The sequence below is a fragment of the Schistocerca americana genome, chromosome 4 (assembly GCF_021461395.2).
Source record: "Schistocerca americana isolate TAMUIC-IGC-003095 chromosome 4, iqSchAmer2.1, whole genome shotgun sequence".
NCBI classification, from domain to species: Eukaryota; Metazoa; Arthropoda; class Insecta; order Orthoptera; family Acrididae; genus Schistocerca; species Schistocerca americana.
Genome location: NC_060122.1, coordinates 86,206,932 through 86,227,184, shown reverse-complemented (window position 1 = coordinate 86,227,184; position 20,253 = coordinate 86,206,932).

Here is a 20,253-nt window from a genome sequence, read left to right as displayed (position 1 = left end):
CCTACAGAAGCGATATGCCACCACCTGTCCATGTTACCGTTGTCTGAGTTACTTCAACGACGATATCCTCGAGTTTTCAAATAAATTTCGGCGAGTGACGAGGCATTTGGCTACCTTAAGAGAGTTATAGTTACTGCTGCCACCAGCTCGACGTTCATTGTATCTTTCCTTTCTTTAATTATTACTGTGGTCCGTCCTGCAGGAGCTATATGCCACTACATGTAAACCTTAACGTTGTCCGAGCTACCTTAACGAAGATATCCTCGAGTTTTCAAAAAAAATATCACAGGGTGACGAGGCATTTGACTACCTTAAGAGAGTCATAGTAATCCTGCCTGCTGCTCCATCTTTTCTAAGCCCTTTCTCTCCATCATTCTTGCTATGGCCTGTCCTACGGACCCGATGTGCCACTATATGCCCACGTTAACGTCGTCACTGTTACTCCCACTACGAGTCTCTCGAGTTAGCAAATCTACGTAGCCGGATGACGAGGCATTTGGCTACCTTAAGAGAGTCATAGTTACTGGAGCCACCTGCTCCCCCTTCTTTGAATCTTTCCTCTCTTTAATTCGTACTGTGGTTAGTCCTACAGAAGCGATATGCCACCACCTGTCCATGTTACCGTTGTCTGAGTTACTTCAACGACGATATCCTCGAGTTTTCAAATAAATTTCGCCGAGTGACGAGGCATTTGACTACCTTAAGGGAGTTATAGTTACTGCTGCCACCTGCTCGACGTTCATTGTATCTTTCCTTTCTTTAATTATTACTGTGGTCAGTCCTGCAGGAGCAATATGCCGCTACATGTAAACATTAACGTTGTCCGAGCTACCTTAACGAAGTTATCCTCGAGTTGTCAAAAAAAAATATCACATGGTGACGAGGCATTTGGCTACCTTAAGAGAGTCATAGTAATCCTGCCTGCTGCTCCATCTATTCTAAGCCCTTTCTCTCCATCATTCTTGCTATGGCCTGTCCTACGGACCCGATGTGCCACTATATGCCCACGTTAACGTCGTCACTGTTACTCCCACTACGAGTCTCTCGAGTTAGCAAATGTACGTAGCCGGATGACGAGGCATTTGGCTACCTTAAGAGAGTCATAGTTACTGGAGCCAGCTGCTCCCCCTTCTTTGAATCTTTCCTCTCTTTAATTCGTACTGTGGTTAGTCCTGCAGAAGCGATGTGCCACCACCTGTCCATGTTACCGTTGTCTGAGTTACTTCAACGACGATTTCCTCGAGTTTTCAAATAAATTTCGCCGAGTGACGAGGCGTTTGGCTACCTTAAGAGAGTCATAGTTACTGCTGCCAGCTGCTCGACGTACTTTGTATCTTTCCACTCTTTAATTATTACTGTGGTCAGTCGTGCACGAGCAATATGCCACTACACGTAAACCTTAACGTTGTCCGAGCTACCTTAACGAAGATATCCTCGAGTTTTCAAAAAAAATATCACATGGAGACGAGGAATTTGGCTACCATAAGAGAGTCATAGTACTCCTGCCTGCTGCTCCCACATTTCTAGGCCCTTTCTCTCTATCATTTCTTGCTATGGCCTGTCCTATGGACCCGATGTGCTACTATATGCCCACGTTAGCGTCGTCACTGTTACTCCCACTACGAGTCTTTCAAATTACCAAATGTACCTCGTCGGATGACGAGGCATTTGCCTACCTTTAGAAAGTCGTAGTTACTGCAGCCAGCTGCTCCCCCTTCTTTGAATCTTTCCTCTCTTTAGTTCGTACTGTGGTTAGTCCTGCAGAAGCGATATGCCACCACCTGTCCATGTTACCGTTGTCTGAGTTACTTCAACGACGATTTCCTCGAGTTTTCAAATAAATTTCACCGAGTGACGAGGCGTTTGGCTACGTTAAGAGAGTCATAGTTACTGCTGCCAGCTGCTCGACGTACTTTGTATCTTTCCACTGTTTAATTATTACTGTGGTCAGTCCTGCAGGAGCAATATGCCACTACATGTAAACCTTAACGTTGTCCGAGCTACCTTAACGAAGATATCCTCGAGTTGTCAAAAAAAAAATATCACATGGTGACGAGGGATTTGGCTACCTTAAGAGAGTCATAGTAATCCTGCCTGCTGCTCCATCTATTCTAAGCCCTTTCTCTCCATCATTCTTGCTATGGCCTGTCCTACGGACCCGATGTGCCACTATATGCCCACGTTAACGTCGTCACTGTTACTCCCACTACGAGTCTCTCGAGTTAGCAAATGTACATAGCCGGATGACGAGGCATTTGGCTACCTTAAGAGAGTCATAATTACTGGAGCCAGCTGCTCCCCCTTCTTTGAATCTTTCCTCTCTTTAATTCGTACTGTGGTTAGTCCTACAGAAGCGATATGCCACCACCTGTCCATGTTACCGTTGTCTGAGTTACTTCAACGACGATATCCTCGAGTTTTCAAATAAATTTCGGCGAGTGACGAGGCATTTGGCTACCTTAAGAGAGTTATAGTTACTGCTGCCACCTGCTCGACGTTCATTGTATCTTTCCTTTCTTTAATTATTACTGTGGTCCGTCCTGCAGGAGCAATATGCCACTACATGTAAACCTTAACGTTGTCCGAGCTACCTTAACGAAGATATCCTCGAGTTTTCAAAAAATATATCACATGGTGACGAGGCATTTGACTACCTTAAGAGAGTCATAGTAATCCTGCCTGCTGCTCCATCTTTTCTAAGCCCTTTCTCTCCATCATTCTTGCTATGGCCTGTCCTACGGACCCGATGTGCCACTATATGCCCACGTTAACGTCGTCACTGTTACTCCCACTACGAGTCTCTCGAGTTAGCAAATGTACGTAGCCGGATGACGAGGCATTTGGCTACCTTAAGAGAGTCATAGTTACTGGAGCCAGCTGCTCCCCCTTCTTTGAATCTTTCCTCTCTTTAATTCGTACTGTGGTTAGTCCTGCAGAAGCGATGTGCCACCACCTGTCCATGTTACCGTTGTCTGAGTTACTTCAACGACGATTTCCTCGAGTTTTCAAATAAATTTCGCCGAGTGACGAGGCGTTTGGCTACCTTAAGAGAGTCATAGTTACTGCTGCCAGCTGCTCGACGTACTTTGTATCTTTCCACTCTTTAATTATTACTGTGGTCAGTCGTGCACGAGCAATATGCCACTACACGTAAACCTTATCGTTGTCCGAGCTACCTTAACGAAGATATCCTCGAGTTTTCAAAAAAAATATCACATGGAGACGAGGAATTTGGCTACCATAAGAGAGTCATAGTACTCCTGCCTGCTGCTCCGGCATTTCTAAGCCCTATCTCTCTATCATTTCATGCTATGGCCTGTCCTACGGACCCGATGTGCTACTATATGCCCACGTTAGCGTCGTCACTGTTACTCCCACTACGAGTCTTTCAAATTACCAAATGTACCTCGTCGGATGACGAGGCATTTGCCTACCTTTAGAGAGTCGTAGTTACTGCAGCCAGCTGCCCCCGCTTCTTTGAATCTTTCCTCTCTTTAATTCGTACTGTGGTTAGTCCTGCAGAAGCGATATGCCACCACCTGTCCATGTTACCGTTGTCTGAGTTACTTCAACGACGATATCCTCGAGTTTTCAAATAAATTTCGCCTAGTGACGAGTCATTTGGCTACCTTAAGAGAGTTATAGTTGCTGCTGCCACCTGCTCGACGTTCATTGTATGTTTCCTTTCTCTACTTATTACTGTGGTCAGTCCTGCAGAAGCGATATGCCACCACCTGTCCATGTTACCGTTGTCTGAGTTACTTCAACGACGATTTCCTCGAGTTTTCAAATAAATTTCACCGAGTGACGAGGCGTTTGGCTACCTTAAGAGAGTCATAGTTACTGCTGCCAGCTGCTCGACGTACTTTGTGTCTTTCCACTCTTTAATTATTACTGTGGTCAGTCCTGCAGGAGCAATATGCCACTACATGTAAACCTTAACGTTGTCCGAGCTACCTTAACGAAGATATCCTCGAGTTGTCAAAAAAAAATATCACATGGTGACGAGGCATTTGGCTACCTTAAGAGAGTTATAGTTACTGCTGCCACCTGCTCGTCGTTCATTGTATCTTTCCTTTCTTTAATTATTACAGTGGTCCGTCCTGCAGGAGCAATATGCCACTACATGTAAACCTTAACGTTGTCTGAGCTACCTTAACGAAGATATCCTCGAGATTTCAAAAAAAAAATTCACATGGTGACCAGGAATTTCGCTACCATAAGAGAGTCATAGTACTCCTGCCTGCTGCTCCCACTTTTCTAAGCCCTTTCTCTCTATCATTTCTTGGTATGGCCTGTCCTACGGACCCGATGTGCCACTATATGCCCACATTAACGTCGTCACTGTTACTCCCACTACGAGTCTCTCGAGTTAGCAAATGTACGTAGCCGGATGACGAGGCATTTGGCTACCTTAAGAGAGTCATAGTTACTGGAGCCAGCTGCTCCCCCTTCTTTGAATCTTTCCTCTCTTTAATTTGTACTGTGGTTAGCCCTACAGAAGCGATATGCCACCACCTGTCCATGTTACCGTTGTCTGAGTTACTTCAACGACGATTTCCTCGAGTTTTCAAATAAATTTCGCCGAGTGACGAGGCATTTGGCTACCTTAAGAGAGTTATAGTTACTGCTGCCACCTGCTCGACGTTCATTGTATCTTTCCTTTCTTTAATTATTACTGTGGTCAGTCCTGCAGGAGCAATATGCCACTACATGTAAAACGTAACGTTGTCCGAGCTACCTTAACGAAGATATCCTCGAGTTGTCAAAAAAAAATATCACATGGTGACGAGGCATTTGGCTACCTTAAGAGAGTCATAGTAATCCTGCCTGCTGCTCCATCTATTCTAAGCCCTTTCTCTCCATCATTCTTGCTATGGCCTGTCCTACGGACCCGATGTGCCACTATATGCCCACGTTAACGTCGTCACTGTTACTCCCACTACGAGTCTCTCGAGTTAGCAAATGTACGTAGCCGGATGACGAGGCATTTGGCTACCTTAAGAGAGTCATAGTTACTGGAGCCAGCTGCTCCCCCTTCTTTGAATCTTTCCTCTCTTTAATTCGTACTGTGGTTAGTCCTACAGAAGCGATATGCCACCACCTGTCCATGTTACCGTTGTCTGAGTTACTTCAACGACGATATCCTCGAGTTTTCAAATAAATTTCGCCGAGTGACGAGGCATTTGGCTACCTTAAGGGAGTTATAGTTACTGCTGCCACCTGCTCGACGTTCATTGTATCTTTCCTTTCTTTAATTATTACTGTGGTCAGTCCTGCAGGAGCAATATGCCGCTACATGTAAACCTTAACGTTGTCCGAGCTACCTTAACGAAGATATCCTCGAGTTGTCAAAAAAAAATATCACATGGTGACGAGGCATTTGGCTACCTTAAGAGAGTCATAGTAATCCTGCCTGCTGCTCCATCTATTCTAAGCCCTTTCTCTCCATCATTCTTGCTATGGCCTGTCCTACGGACCCGATGTGCCACTATATGCCCACGTTAACGTCGTCACTGTTACTCCCACTACGAGTCTCTCGAGTTAGCAAATGTACGTAGCCGCATGACGAGGCATTTGGCTACCTTAAGAGAGTCATAGTTACTGGAGCCAGCTGCTCCCCCTTCTTTGAATCTTTCCTCTCTTTAATTCGTACTGTGGTTAGTCCTGCAGAAGCGATGTGCCACCACCTGTCCATGTTACCGTTGTCTGAGTTACTTCAACGACGATTTCCTCGAGTTTTCAAATAAATTTCGCCGAGTGACGAGGCGTTTGGCTACCTTAAGAGAGTCATAGTTACTGCTGCCAGCTGCTCGACGTACTTTGTATCTTTCCACTCTTTAATTATTACTGTGGTCAGTCGTGCACGAGCAATATGCCACTACACGTAAACCTTAACGTTGTCCGAGCTACCTTAACGAAGATATCCTCGAGTTTTCAAAAAAAATATCACATGGAGACGAGGAATTTGGCTACCATAAGAGAGTCATAGTACTCCTGCCTGCTGCTCCCACATTTCTAAGCCCTTTCTCTCTATCATTTCTTGCTATGGCCTGTCCTACGGACCCGATGTGCTACTATATGCCCACGTTAGCGTCGTCACTGTTACTCCCACTACGAGTCTTTCAAATTACCAAATGTACCTCGTCGGATGACGAGGCATTTGCCTACCTTTAGAGAGTCGTAGTTACTGCAGCCAGCTGCTCCCCCTTCTTTGAATCTTTCCTCTCTTTAGTTCGTACTGTGGTTAGTCCTGCAGAAGCGATATGCCACCACCTGTCCATGTTACCGTTGTCTGAGTTACTTCAACGACGATTTCCTCGAGTTTTCAAATAAATTTCACCGAGTGACGAGGCGTTTGGCTACGTTAAGAGAGTCATAGTTACTGCTGCCAGCTGCTCGACGTACTTTGTATCTTTCCACTGTTTAATTATTACTGTGGTCAGTCCTGCAGGAGCAATATGCCACTACATGTAAACCTTAACGTTGTCCGAGCTACCTTAACGAAGATATCCTCGAGTTGTCAAAAAAAAAATATCACATGGTGACGAGGCATTTGGCTACCTTAAGAGAGTCATAGTAATCCTGCCTGCTGCTCCATCTATTCTAAGCCCTTTCTCTCCATCATTCTTGCTATGGCCTGTCCTACGGACCCGATGTGCCACTATATGCCCACGTTAACGTCGTCACTGTTACTCCCACTACGAGTCTCTCGAGTTAGCAAATGTACGTAGCCGGATGACGAGGCATTTGGCTACCTTAAGAGAGTCATAATTACTGGAGCCAGCTGCTCCCCCTTCTTTGAATCTTTCCACTCTTTAATTCGTACTGTGGTTAGTCCTACAGAAGCGATATGCCACCACCTGTCCATGTTACCGTTGTCTGAGTTACTTCAACGACGATATCCTCGAGTTTTCAAATAAATTTTGGCGAGTGACGAGGCATTTGGCTACCTTAAGAGAGTTATAGTTACTGCTGCCACCTGCTCGACGTTCATTGTATCTTTCCTTTCTTTAATTATTGCTGTGGTCCGTCCTGCAGGAGCAATATGCCACTACATGTAAAACTTAACGTTGTCCGAGCTACCTTAACGAAGATATCCTCGAGTTTTCAAAAAAAATATCACATGGTGACGAGGCATTTGGCTACCTTAAGAGAGTCATAGTAATCCTGCCTGCTGCTCCATCTTTTCTAAGCCCTTTCTCTCCATCATTCTTGCTATGGCCTGTCCTACGGACCCGATGTGCCACTATATGCCCACGTTAACGTCGTCACTGTTACTCCCACTACGAGTCTCTCGAGTTAGCAAATGTACGTAGCCGGATGACGAGGCATTTGGCTACCTTAAGAGAGTCATAGTTACTGGAGCCAGCTGCTCCCCCTTCTTTGAATCTTTCCTCTCTTTAATTCGTACTGTGGTTAGTCCTGCAGAAGCGATGTGCCACCACATGTCCATGTTACCGTTGTCTGAGTTACTTCAACGACGATTTCCTCGAGTTTTCAAATAAATTTCGCCTAGTGACGAGGCGTTTGGCTACCTTAAGAGAGTCATAGTTACTGCTGCCAGCTGCTCGACGTACTTTGTATCTTTCCACTCTTTAATTATTACTGTGGTCAGTCGTGCACGAGCAATATGCCACTACACGTAAACCTTAACGTTGTCCGAGCTACCTTAACGAAGATATCCTCGAGTTTTCAAAAAAAATATCACATGGAGACGAGGAATTTGGCTACCATAAGAGAGTCATAGTACTCCTGCCTGCTGCTCCGGCATTTCTAAGCCCTATCTCTCTATCATTTCATGCTATGGCCTGTCCTACGGACCCGATGTGCTACTATATGCCCACGCTAGCGTCGTCACTGTTACTCCCACTACGAGTCTTTCAAATTACCAAATGTACCTCGTCGGATGACGAGGCATTTGCCTACCTTTAGAGAGTCGTAGTTACTGCAGCCAGCTGCCCCCGCTTCTTTGAATCTTTCCTCTCTTTAATTCGTACTGTGGTTAGTCCTGCAGAAGCGATATGCCACCACCTGTCCATGTTACCGTTGTCTGAGTTTCTTCAACGACGATATCCTCGAGTTTTCAAATAAATTTCGCCTAGTGACGAGTCATTTGGCTACCTTAAGAGAGTTATAGTTGCTGCTGCCACCTGCTCGACGTTCATTGTATGTTTCCTTTCTTTACTTATTACTGTGGTCAGTCCTGCAGAAGCGATATGCCACCACCTGTCCATGTTACCGTTGTCTGAGTTACTTCAACGACGATTTCCTCGAGTTTTCAAATAAATTTCACCGAGTGACGAGGCGTTTGGCTACCTTAAGAGAGTCATAGTTACTGCTGCCAGCTGCTCGACGTACTTTGTGTCTTTCCACTCTTTAATTATTACTGTGGTCAGTCCTGCAGGAGCAATATGCCACTACATGTAAACCTTAACGTTGTCCGAGCTACCTTAGCGAAGATATCCTCGAGTTGTCAAAAAAAAATATCACATGGTGACGAGGCATTTGGCTACCTTAAGAGAGTTATAGTTACTGCTGCCACCTGCTCGACGTTCATTGTATCTTTCCTTTCTTTAATTATTACAGTGGTCCGTCCTGCAGGAGCAATATGCCACTACATGTAAACCTTAACGCTGTCTGAGCTACCTTAACGAAGATATCCTCGAGTTTTCAAAAAAAAAATTCACATGGTGACCAGGAATTTCGCTACCATAAGAGAGTCATAGTACTCCTGCCTGCTGCTCCCACTTTTCTAAGCCCTTTCTCTCTATCATTTCTTGGTATGGCCTGTCCTACGGACCCGATGTGCCACTATATGCCCACATTAACGTCGTCACTGTTACTCCCACTACGAGTCTCTCGAGTTAGCAAATCTACGTAGCCGGATGACGAGGCATTTGGCTACCTTAAGAGAGTCATAGTTACTGGAGCCAGCTGCTCCCCCTTCTTTGAATCTTTCCTCTCTTTAATTTGTACTGTGGTTAGCCCTACAGAAGCGATATGCCACCACCTGTCCATGTTACCGTTGTCTGAGTTACTTCAACGACGATTTCCTCGAGTTTTCAAATAAATTTCGCCGAGTGACGAGGCATTTGGCAACCTTAAGAGAGTTATAGTTACTGCTGCCACCTGCTCGACGTTCATTGTATCTTTCCTTTCTTTAATTATTACTGTGGTCAGTCCTGCAGGAGCAATATGCCACTACATGTAAAACGTAACGTTGTCCGAGCTACCTTAACGAAGATATCCTCGAGTTGTCAAAAAAAAATATCACATGGTGACGAGGCATTTGGCTACCTTAAGAGAGTCATAGTAATCCTGCCTGCTGCTCCATCTATTCTTAGCCCTTTCTCTCCATCATTCTTGCTATGGCCTGTCCTACGGACCCGATGTGCCACTATATGCCCATGTTAACGTCGTCACTGTTACTCCCACTACGAGTCTCTCGAGTTAGCAAATCTACGTAGCCGGATGACGAGGCATTTGGCTACCTTAAGAGAGTCATAGTTACTGGAGCCAGCTGCTCCCCCTTCTTTGAATCTTTCCTCTCTTTAATTCGTACTGTGGTTAGTCCTACAGAAGCGATATGCCACCACCTGTCCATGTTACCGTTGTCTGAGTTACTTCAACGACGATATCCTCGAGTTTTCAAATAAATTTCGCCGAGTGACGAGGCATTTGGCTACCTTAAGGGAGTTATAGTTACTGCTGCCACCTGCTCGACGTTCATTGTATCTTTCCTTTCTTTAATTATTACTGTGGTCAGTCCTGCAGGAGCAATATGCCGCTACATGTAAACCTTAACGTTGTCCGAGCTACCTTAACGAAGATATCTTCGAGTTGTCAAAAAAAAATATCACATGGTGACGAGGCATTTTGCTACCTTAAGAGAGTCATAGTAATCCTGCCTGCTGCTCCATCTATTCTAAGCCCTTTCTCTCCATCATTCTTGCTATGGCCTGTCCTACGGACCCGATGTGCCACTATATGCCCACGTTAACGTCGTCTCTGTTACTCCCACTACGAGTCTCTCGAGTTAGCAAATGTACGTAGCCGGATGACGAGGCATTTGGCTACCTTAAGAGAGTCATAGTTACTGGAGCCAGCTGCACCCCCTTCTTTGAATCTTTCCTCTCTTTAATTCGTACTGTGGTTAGTCCTGCAGAAGCGATATGCCACCACCTGTCCATGTTACCGTTGTCTGAGTTACTTCAACGACGATTTCCTCGAGTTTTCAAATAAATTTCGCCGAGTGACGAGGCGTTTGGCTACCTTAAGAGAGTCATAGTTACTGCTGCCAGCTGCTCGACGTACTTTGTATCTTTCCACTTTTTAATTATTACTGTGGTCAGTCCTGCAGGAGCAATATGCCACTACATGTAAACCTTAACGTTGTCCGAGCTACCTTAACGAAGATATCCTCGAGTTTTCAAAAAAAATATCACATGGTGACGAGGCATTTGGCTACCTTAAGAGAGTCATAGTAATCCTGCCTGCTGCTCCATCTTTTCTAAGCCCTTTCTCTCCATCATTCTTGCTATGGCCTGTCCTACGGACCCGATGTGCCACTATATGCCCACGCTAACGTCGTCACTGTTACTCCCACTACGAGTCTCTCGAGTTAGCAATGTACGTAGCCGGATGACGAGGCATTTAGCAACCTTAAGAGAGTCATAGTTACTGGAGCCAGCTGCTCCCCCTTCTTTGAATCTTTCCTCTCTTTAATTCGTACTGTGGTTAGTCCTGCAGAAGCGATATGCCACCACCTGTCCATGTTACCGTTGTCTAAGTTACTTCAACGACGATTTCCTCGAGTTTTCAAATAAATTTCACCGAGTGACGAGGCGTTTGGCTACCTTAAGAGAGTCATAGTTACAGCTGCCACCTGCTCGACGTTCATTGTATCTTTCCTTTCTTTATTATTACTGTGGTCAGTCCTGCAGGAGCAATATGCCACTACATGTAAACCTTAACGTTGTCTGAGCTACCTTAACGAAGATATCCTCGAGTTTTCAAAAAAAAATTTCACATGGTGACGAGGAATTTCGCAACCATAAGAGAGTCATAGTAGTCCTGCCTGCTGCTCCCACTTTTCTAAGCCCTTTCTCTCTATCATTTCTTGCTATGGCCTGTCCTACGGACCCGATGTGCCACTATATGCCCACGTTAACGTCGTCACTGTTACTCCCAAAACGAGTCTCTCGAGTTAGCAAATCTGCGTAGCCGGATGACGAGGCATTTGGCTACCTTATGAGAGTCATAGTTACTGGAGCCAGCTGCTCCCCCTTCTTTGAATCTTTCCTCTCTTTAATTCGTACTGTGGTTAGTCCTACAGAAGCGATATGCCACCACCTGTCCATGTTACCGTTGTCTGAGTTACTTCAACGCCGATATCCTCGAATTTTCAAATAAATTTCGCCGAGTGACGAGGCATTTGGCTACCTTAAGAGAGTTATAGTTACTGCTGCCACCTGCTCGACGTTCATTGTATCTTTCCTTTCTTTAATTATTACTGTGGTCAGTCCTGCAGGAGCAATATGCCACTACATGTAAACCTTAACGTTGTCCGAGCTACCTTAACGAAGATATCCTCGAGCTGTCAAAAAAAAATATTACATGGTGACGAGGCATTTGGCTACCTTAAGAGAGTCATAGTAATCCTGCCTGCTGCTCCATCTATTCTAAGCCCTTTCTCTCCATCATTCTTGCTATGGCCTGTCCTACGGACCCGATGTGCCACTATATGCCCACGTTAACGTCGTCACTGTTACTCCCACTACGAGTCTCTCGAGTTAGCAAATCTACGTAGCCGGATGACGAGGCATTTGGCTACCTTAAGAGAGTCATAGTTACTGGAGCCAGCTGCTCCCCCTTCTTTGAATCTTTCCTCTCTTTAATTCGTACTGTGGTTAGTCCTACAGAAGCGATATGCCACCACCTGTCCATGTTACCGTTGTCTGAGTTACTTCAACGACGATATCCTCGAGTTTTCAAATAAATTTCGCCGAGTGACGAGGCATTTGGCTACCTTAAGGGAGTTATAGTTACTGCTGCCACCTGCTCGACGTTCATTGTATCTTTCCTTTCTTTAATTATTACTGTGGTCAGTCCTGCAGGAGCAATATGCCACTACATGTAAACCTTAACGTTGTCCGAGCTACCTTAACGAAGATATCCTCGAGTTGTCAAAAAAAAATATCACATGGTGACGAGGCATTTGGCTATCTTAAGAGAGTCATAGTAATCCTGCCTGCTGCTCCATCTGTTCTAAGCCCTTTCTCTCCATCATTCTTGCTATGGCCTGTCCTACGGACCCGATGTGCCACTATATGCCCACGTTAACGTCGTCACTGTTACTCCCACTACGAGTCTCTCGAGTTAGCAAATGTACGTAGCCGGATGACGAGGCATTTGGCTACCTTAAGAGAGTCATAGTTACTGGAGCCAGCTGCACCCCCTTCTTTGAATCTTTCCTCTCTTTAATTCGTACTGTGGTTAGTCCTGCAGAAGCGATATGCCACCACCTGTCCATGTTACCGTTGTCTGAGTTACTTCAACGACGATTTCCTCGAGTTTTCAAATAAATTTCGCCGAGTGACGAGGCGTTTGGCTACCTTAAGAGAGTCATAGTTACTGCTGCCAGCTGCTCGACGTACTTTGTATCTTTCCACTTTTTAATTATTACTGTGGTCAGTCCTGCAGGAGCAATATGCCACTACATGTAAACCTTAACGTTGTCCGAGCTACCTTAACGAAGATATCCTCGAGTTTTCAAAAAAAATATCACATGGTGACGAGGCATTTGGCTACCTTAAGAGAGTCATAGTAATCCTGCCTGCTGCTCCATCTTTTCTAAGCCCTTTCTCTCCATCATTCTTGCTATGGCCTGTCCTACGGACCCGATGTGCCACTATATGCCCACGCTAACGTCGTCACTGTTACTCCCACTACGAGTCTCTCGAGTTAGCAATGTACGTAGCCGGATGACGAGGCATTTAGCAACCTTAAGAGAGTCATAGTTACTGGAGCCAGCTGCTCCCCCTTCTTTGAATCTTTCCTCTCTTTAATTCGTACTGTGGTTAGTCCTGCAGAAGCGATATGCCACCACCTGTCCATGTTACCGTTGTCTAAGTTACTTCAACGACGATTTCCTCGAGTTTTCAAATAAATTTCACCGAGTGACGAGGCGTTTGGCTACCTTAAGAGAGTCATAGTTACAGCTGCCACCTGCTCGACGTTCATTGTATCTTTCCTTTCTTTATTATTACTGTGGTCAGTCCTGCAGGAGCAATATGCCACTACATGTAAACCTTAACGTTGTCTGAGCTACCTTAACGAAGATATCCTCGAGTTTTCAAAAAAAAATTTCACATGGTGACGAGGAATTTCGCAACCATAAGAGAGTCATAGTAGTCCTGCCTGCTGCTCCCACTTTTCTAAGCCCTTTCTCTCTATCATTTCTTGCTATGGCCTGTCCTACGGACCCGATGTGCCACTATATGCCCACGTTAACGTCGTCACTGTTACTCCCAAAACGAGTCTCTCGAGTTAGCAAATCTGCGTAGCCGGATGACGAGGCATTTGGCTACCTTATGAGAGTCATAGTTACTGGAGCCAGCTGCTCCCCCTTCTTTGAATCTTTCCTCTCTTTAATTCGTACTGTGGTTAGTCCTACAGAAGCGATATGCCACCACCTGTCCATGTTACCGTTGTCTGAGTTACTTCAACGCCGATATCCTCGAATTTTCAAATAAATTTCGCCGAGTGACGAGGCATTTGGCTACCTTAAGAGAGTTATAGTTACTGCTGCCACCTGCTCGACGTTCATTGTATCTTTCCTTTCTTTAATTATTACTGTGGTCAGTCCTGCAGGAGCAATATGCCACTACATGTAAACCTTAACGTTGTCCGAGCTACCTTAACGAAGATATCCTCGAGCTGTCAAAAAAAAATATTACATGGTGACGAGGCATTTGGCTACCTTAAGAGAGTCATAGTAATCCTGCCTGCTGCTCCATCTATTCTAAGCCCTTTCTCTCCATCATTCTTGCTATGGCCTGTCCTACGGACCCGATGTGCCACTATATGCCCACGTTAACGTCGTCACTGTTACTCCCACTACGAGTCTCTCGAGTTAGCAAATCTACGTAGCCGGATGACGAGGCATTTGGCTACCTTAAGAGAGTCATAGTTACTGGAGCCAGCTGCTCCCCCTTCTTTGAATCTTTCCTCTCTTTAATTCGTACTGTGGTTAGTCCTACAGAAGCGATATGCCACCACCTGTCCATGTTACCGTTGTCTGAGTTACTTCAACGACGATATCCTCGAGTTTTCAAATAAATTTCGCCGAGTGACGAGGCATTTGGCTACCTTAAGGGAGTTATAGTTACTGCTGCCACCTGCTCGACGTTCATTGTATCTTTCCTTTCTTTAATTATTACTGTGGTCAGTCCTGCAGGAGCAATATGCCACTACATGTAAACCTTAACGTTGTCCGAGCTACCTTAACGAAGATATCCTCGAGTTGTCAAAAAAAAATATCACATGGTGACGAGGCATTTGGCTATCTTAAGAGAGTCATAGTAATCCTGCCTGCTGCTCCATCTGTTCTAAGCCCTTTCTCTCCATCATTCTTGCTATGGCCTGTCCTACGGACCCGATGTGCCACTATATGCCCACGTTAACGTCGTCACTGTTACTCCCACTACGAGTCTCTCGAGTTAGCAAATGTACGTAGCCGGATGACGAGGCATTTGGCTACCTTAAGAGAGTCATAGTTACTGGAGCCAGCTGCACCCCCTTCTTTGAATCTTTCCTCTCTTTAATTCGTACTGTGGTTAGTCCTGCAGAAGCGATATGCCACCACCTGTCCATGTTACCGTTGTCTGAGTTACTTCAACGACGATTTCCTCGAGTTTTCAAATAAATTTCGCTGAGTGACGAGGCGTTTGGCTACCTTAAGAGAGTCATAGTTACTGCTGCCAGCTGCTCGACGTACTTTGTATCTTTCCACTCTTTAATTATTACTGTGGTCAGTCCTGCAGGAGCAATATGCCACTACATGTAAACCTTAACGTTGTCCGAGCTACCTTAACGAAGATATCCTCGAGTTTTCAAAAAAAATATCACATGGTGACGAGGCATTTGGCTACCTTAAGAGAGTCATAGTAATCCTGCCTGCTGCTCCATCTTTTCTAAGCCCTTTCTCTCCATCATTCTTGCTATGGCCTGTCCTACGGACCCGATGTGCCACTATATGCCCACGTTAACGTCGTCACTGTTACTCCCACTACGAGTCTCTCGAGTTAGCAAATGTACGTAGCCGGATGACGAGGCATTTGGCTACCTTAAGAGAGTCATAGTTACTGGAGTCAGCTGCTCCCCTTCTTTGAATCATTCCTCTCTTTAATTCGTACTGTGGTTAGTCCTGCAGAAGCGATATGCCACCACCTGTCCATGTTACCGTTGTCTGAGTTACTTCAACGACGATTTCCTCGAGTTTTCAAATAAATTTCACCGAGTGACGAGGCGTTTGGCTACCTTAAGAGAGTCATAGTTACTGCTGCCACCTGCTCGACGTTCATTGTATCTTTCCTTTCTTTATTATTACTGTGGTCAGTCCTGCAGGAGCAATATGCCACTACATGTAAACCTTAACGTTGTCTGAGCTACCTTAACGAAGATATCCTCGAGTTTTCAAAAAAAATATCACATGGTGACGAGGCATTTGGCTACCTTAAGAGAGTCATAGTAATCCTGCCTGCTGCTCCATCTATTCTAAGCCCTTTCTCTCCATCATTCTTGCTATGGCCTGTCCTACGGACCCGATGTGCCACTATATGCCCACGTTAACGTCGTCACTGTTACTCCCACTACGAGTCTCTCGAGTTAGCAAATGTACGTAGCCGGATGACGAGGCATTTGGCTACCTTAAGAGAGTCATAGTTACTGGAGCCAGCTGCACCCCCTTCTTTGAATCTTTCCTCTCTTTAATTCGTACTGTGGTTAGTCCTGCAGAAGCGATATGCCACCACCTGTCCATGTTACCGTTGTCTGAGTTACTTCAACGACGATTTCCTCGAGTTTTCAAATAAATTTCGCCGAGTGACGAGGCGTTTGGCTACGTTAAGAGAGTCATAGTTACTGCTGCCACCTGCTCGACGTTAATTGTATCTTTCCTTTCCTTATTATTACTGTGGTCAGTCCTGCAGGAGCAATATGCCACTACATGTAAACCTTAACGTTGTCTGAGCTACCTTAAAGAAGATATCCTCGAGTTTTCAAAAAAAAATTTCACATGGTGACGAGGAATTTCGCTACCATAAGAGAGTCATAGTACTCCTGCCTGCTGCTCCCACTTTTCTAAGCCCTTTCTCTCTATCATTTCTTGCTATGGCCTGTCCTACGGACCCGATGTGCCACTATATGCCCACGTTAACGTCGTCACTGTTACTCCCACTACGAGTCTCTCGAGTTAGCAAATGTACGTAGCCGGATGACGAGGCATTTGGCTACCTTAAGAGAGTCATAGTTACTGGAGCCAGCTGCTCCCCCTTCTTTGAATCTTTCCTCTCTTTAATTCGTACCGTGGTTAGTCCTACAGAAGCGATATGCCACCACCTGTCCATGTTACCGTTGTCTGAGTTACTTCAACGACGATATCCTCGAGTTTTCAAATAAATTTCGCCGAGTGACGAGGCATTTGGCTACCTTAAGAGAGTTATAGTTACTGCTGCCACCTGCTCGACGTTCATTGTATCTTTCCTTTCTTTAATTATTACTGTGGTCAGTCCTGCAGGAGCAATATGCCACTACATGTAAACCTTAACGTTGTCCGAGCTACCTTAACGAAGATGTCCTCGAGTTGTCAAAAAAAAATATGACGTGGTGACGAGGCATTTGGCTACCTTAAGAGAGTCATAGTAATCCTGCCTGCTGCTCCATCTATTCTAAGCCCTTACTCTCCATCATTCTTGCTATGGCCTGTCCTACGGACCCGATGTGCCACTATATGCCCACGTTAACGTCGTCACTGTTACTCCCAAAACGAGTCTCTCGAGTTAGCAAATCTGCGTAGCCGGATGACGAGGCATTTGGCTACCTTATGAGAGTCATAGTTACTGGAGCCAGCTGCTCCCCCTTCTTTGAATCTTTCCTCTCTTTAATTCGTACTGTGGTTAGTCCTACAGAAGCGATATGCCACCACCTGTCCATGTTACCGTTGTCTGAGTTACTTCAACGACGATATCCTCGAGTTTTCAAATAAATTTCGCCGAGTGACGAGGCATTTGGCTACCTTAAGAGAGTTATAGTTACTGCTGCCACCTGCTCGACGTTCATTGTATCTTTCCTTTCTTCAATTATTACTGTGGTCAGTCCTGCAGGAGCAATTTGCCACTACATGTAAACCTTAACGTTGTCTGAGCTACCTTAACGAAGATATCCTCGAGTTTTCAAAAAAAAATTTCACATGGTGACGAGGAATTTCGCTACCATAAGAGAGTCATAGTACTCCTGCCTGCTGCTCCCACTTTTCTAAGCCCTTTCTCTCTATCATTTCTTGTTTGGCCTGTCCTACGGACCCGATGTGCCACTATATGCCCACGTTAACGTCGTCACTGTTACTCCCACTACGTGTCTCTCGAGTTAGCAAATGTACGTAGCCGGATGACGAGGCATTTTGCTACCTTAAGAGAGTCATAGTCACTGGAGCCAGCTGCTCCCCCTTCTTTGAATCTTTCCTCTCTTTAATTCGTACTGTGGTTAGTCCTGCAGAAGCGATATGCCACCACCTGTCCATGTTACCGTTGTCTGAGTTACTTCAACGACGATTTCCTCGAGTTTTCAAATAAATTTGCCGAGTGACAAGGCGTTTGGCTACCTTAAGAGAGTCATAGTTACTGCTGCCAGCTGCTCGACGTACTTTGTATCTTTCCACTCTTTAATTATTACTGTGGTCAGTCCTGCAGGAGCAATATGCCACTACATATAAACCTTAACGTTGTCCGAGCTACCTTAACGAAGATATCCTCGAGTTTTCAAAAAAAATATCACATGGTGACGAGGCATTTGGCTACCTTAAGAGAGTCATAGTAATCCTGCCTGCTGCTCCATCTTTTCTAAGCCCTTTCTCTCCATCATTCTTGCTATGGCCTGTCCTACGGACCCGATGTGCCACTATATGCCCACGTTAACGTCGTCACTGTTACTCCCACTACGAGTCTCTCGAGTTAGCAAATGTACGTAGCCGGATGACGAGGCATTTGGCTACCTTAAGAGAGTCATAGTTACTGGAGCCAGCTGCTCCCCCTTCTTTGAATCTTTCCTCTCTTTAATTCGTACTGTGGTTAGTCCTGCAGAAGCGATATGCCACCACCTGTCCATGTTACCGTTGTCTGAGTTACTTCAACGACGATATCCTCGAGTTTTCAAATAAATTTCGCCGAGTGACGAGGCATTTGGCTACCTTAAGAGAGTTATAGTTACTGCTGCCACCTGCTCGACGTTCATTGTATCTTTCCTTTCTTCAATTATTACTGTGGTCAGTCCTGCAGGAGCAATTTGCCACTACATGTAAACCTTAACGTTGTCTGAGCTACCTTAACGAAGATATCCTCGAGTTTTCAAAAAAAGATTTCACATGGTGACGAGGAATTTCGCTACCATAAGAGAGTCATAGTACTCCTGCCTGCTGCTCCCACTTTTCTAAGCCCTTTCTCTCTATCATTTCTTGCTATGGCCTGCCCTACGGACCCGATGTGCCACTATATGCCCACGTTAACGTCGTCACTGTTACTCCCACTACGAGTCTCTCGAGTTAGCAAATGTACGTAGCCGGATGACGAGGCATTTGGCTACCTTAAGAGTGTCATAGTTACTGGAGCCAGCTGCTCCCCCTTCTTTGAATCTTTCCTCTCTTTAATTCGTACTGTGGTTAGTCCTGCAGAAGCGATATGCCACCACCTGTCCATGTTACCGTTGTCTGAGTTACTTCAACGACGATATCCTCGAGTTTTCAAATAAATTTCGCCGAGTGACGAGGCATTTAGCTACCTTAAGAGAGTTATAGTTACTGCTACCACCTGCTCGACGTTCATTGTATCTTTCCTTTCTTTAATTATTACTGTGGTCAGTCCTGCAGGAGCAATATGCCACTACATGTAAACCTTAACGTTGTCCGAGCTACCTTAACGAAGTTATCCTCGAGTTTTCAAAAAAAATATCACATGGTGACGAGGCATTTGGCTACCTTAAGAGAGTCATAGTAATCCTGCCTGCTGCTCCATCTTTTCTAAGCCCTTTCTCTCCATCATTCTTGCTATGGCCTGTCCTACGGACCCGATGTGCCACTATATGCCCACGTTAACGTCGTCACTGTTACTCCCACTACGAGTCTCTCGAGTTAGCAAATGTACGTAGCCGGATGACGAGGCATTTGGCTACCTTAAGAGAGTCATAGTTACTGGAGCCAGCTGCTCCCCCTTCTTTGAATCTTTCCTCTCTTTAATTCGTACTGTGGTTAGTCCTGCAGAAGCGATATGCCACCACCTGTCCATGTTACCGTTGTCTGAGTTACTTCAACGACGATATCCTCGAGTTTTCAAATAAATTTCGCCGAGTGACGAGGCATTTGGCTACCTTAAGAGAGTTATAGTTACTGCTGCCTACTGCTGCCACCTGCTCGACGTTCATTGTATCTTTCCTTTCTTTAATTATTACTGTGGTCAGTCCTGCAGGAGCAATATGCCACTACATGTAAACCTTAACGTTGTCCGAGCTACCTTAACGAAGTTATCCTCGAGTTTTCAAAAAAAATATCACATGGTGACGAGGCATTTGGCTACCTTAAGAGAGTCATAGTAATCCTGCCTGCTGCTCCATCTTTTCTAAGCCCTTTCTCTCCATCATTCTTGCTATGGCCTGTCCTACGGTCCCGATGTGCCACTATATGCCCACGTTAACGTCGTCACTGTTACTCCCACTACGAGTCTCTCGAGTTAGCAAATGTACGTAGCCGGATGACGAGGCATTTGGCTACCTTAAGAGTGTCATAGTTACTGGAGCCAGCTGCTCCCCCTTCTTTGAATCTTTCCTCTCTTTAATTCGTACTGTGGTTAGTCCTGCAGAAGCGATATGCCACCACCTGTCCATGTTACCGTTGTCTGAGTTACTTCAACGACGATATCCTCGAGTTTTCAAATAAATTTCGCCGAGTGACGAGGCATTTGGCTACCTTAAGAGAGTTATAGT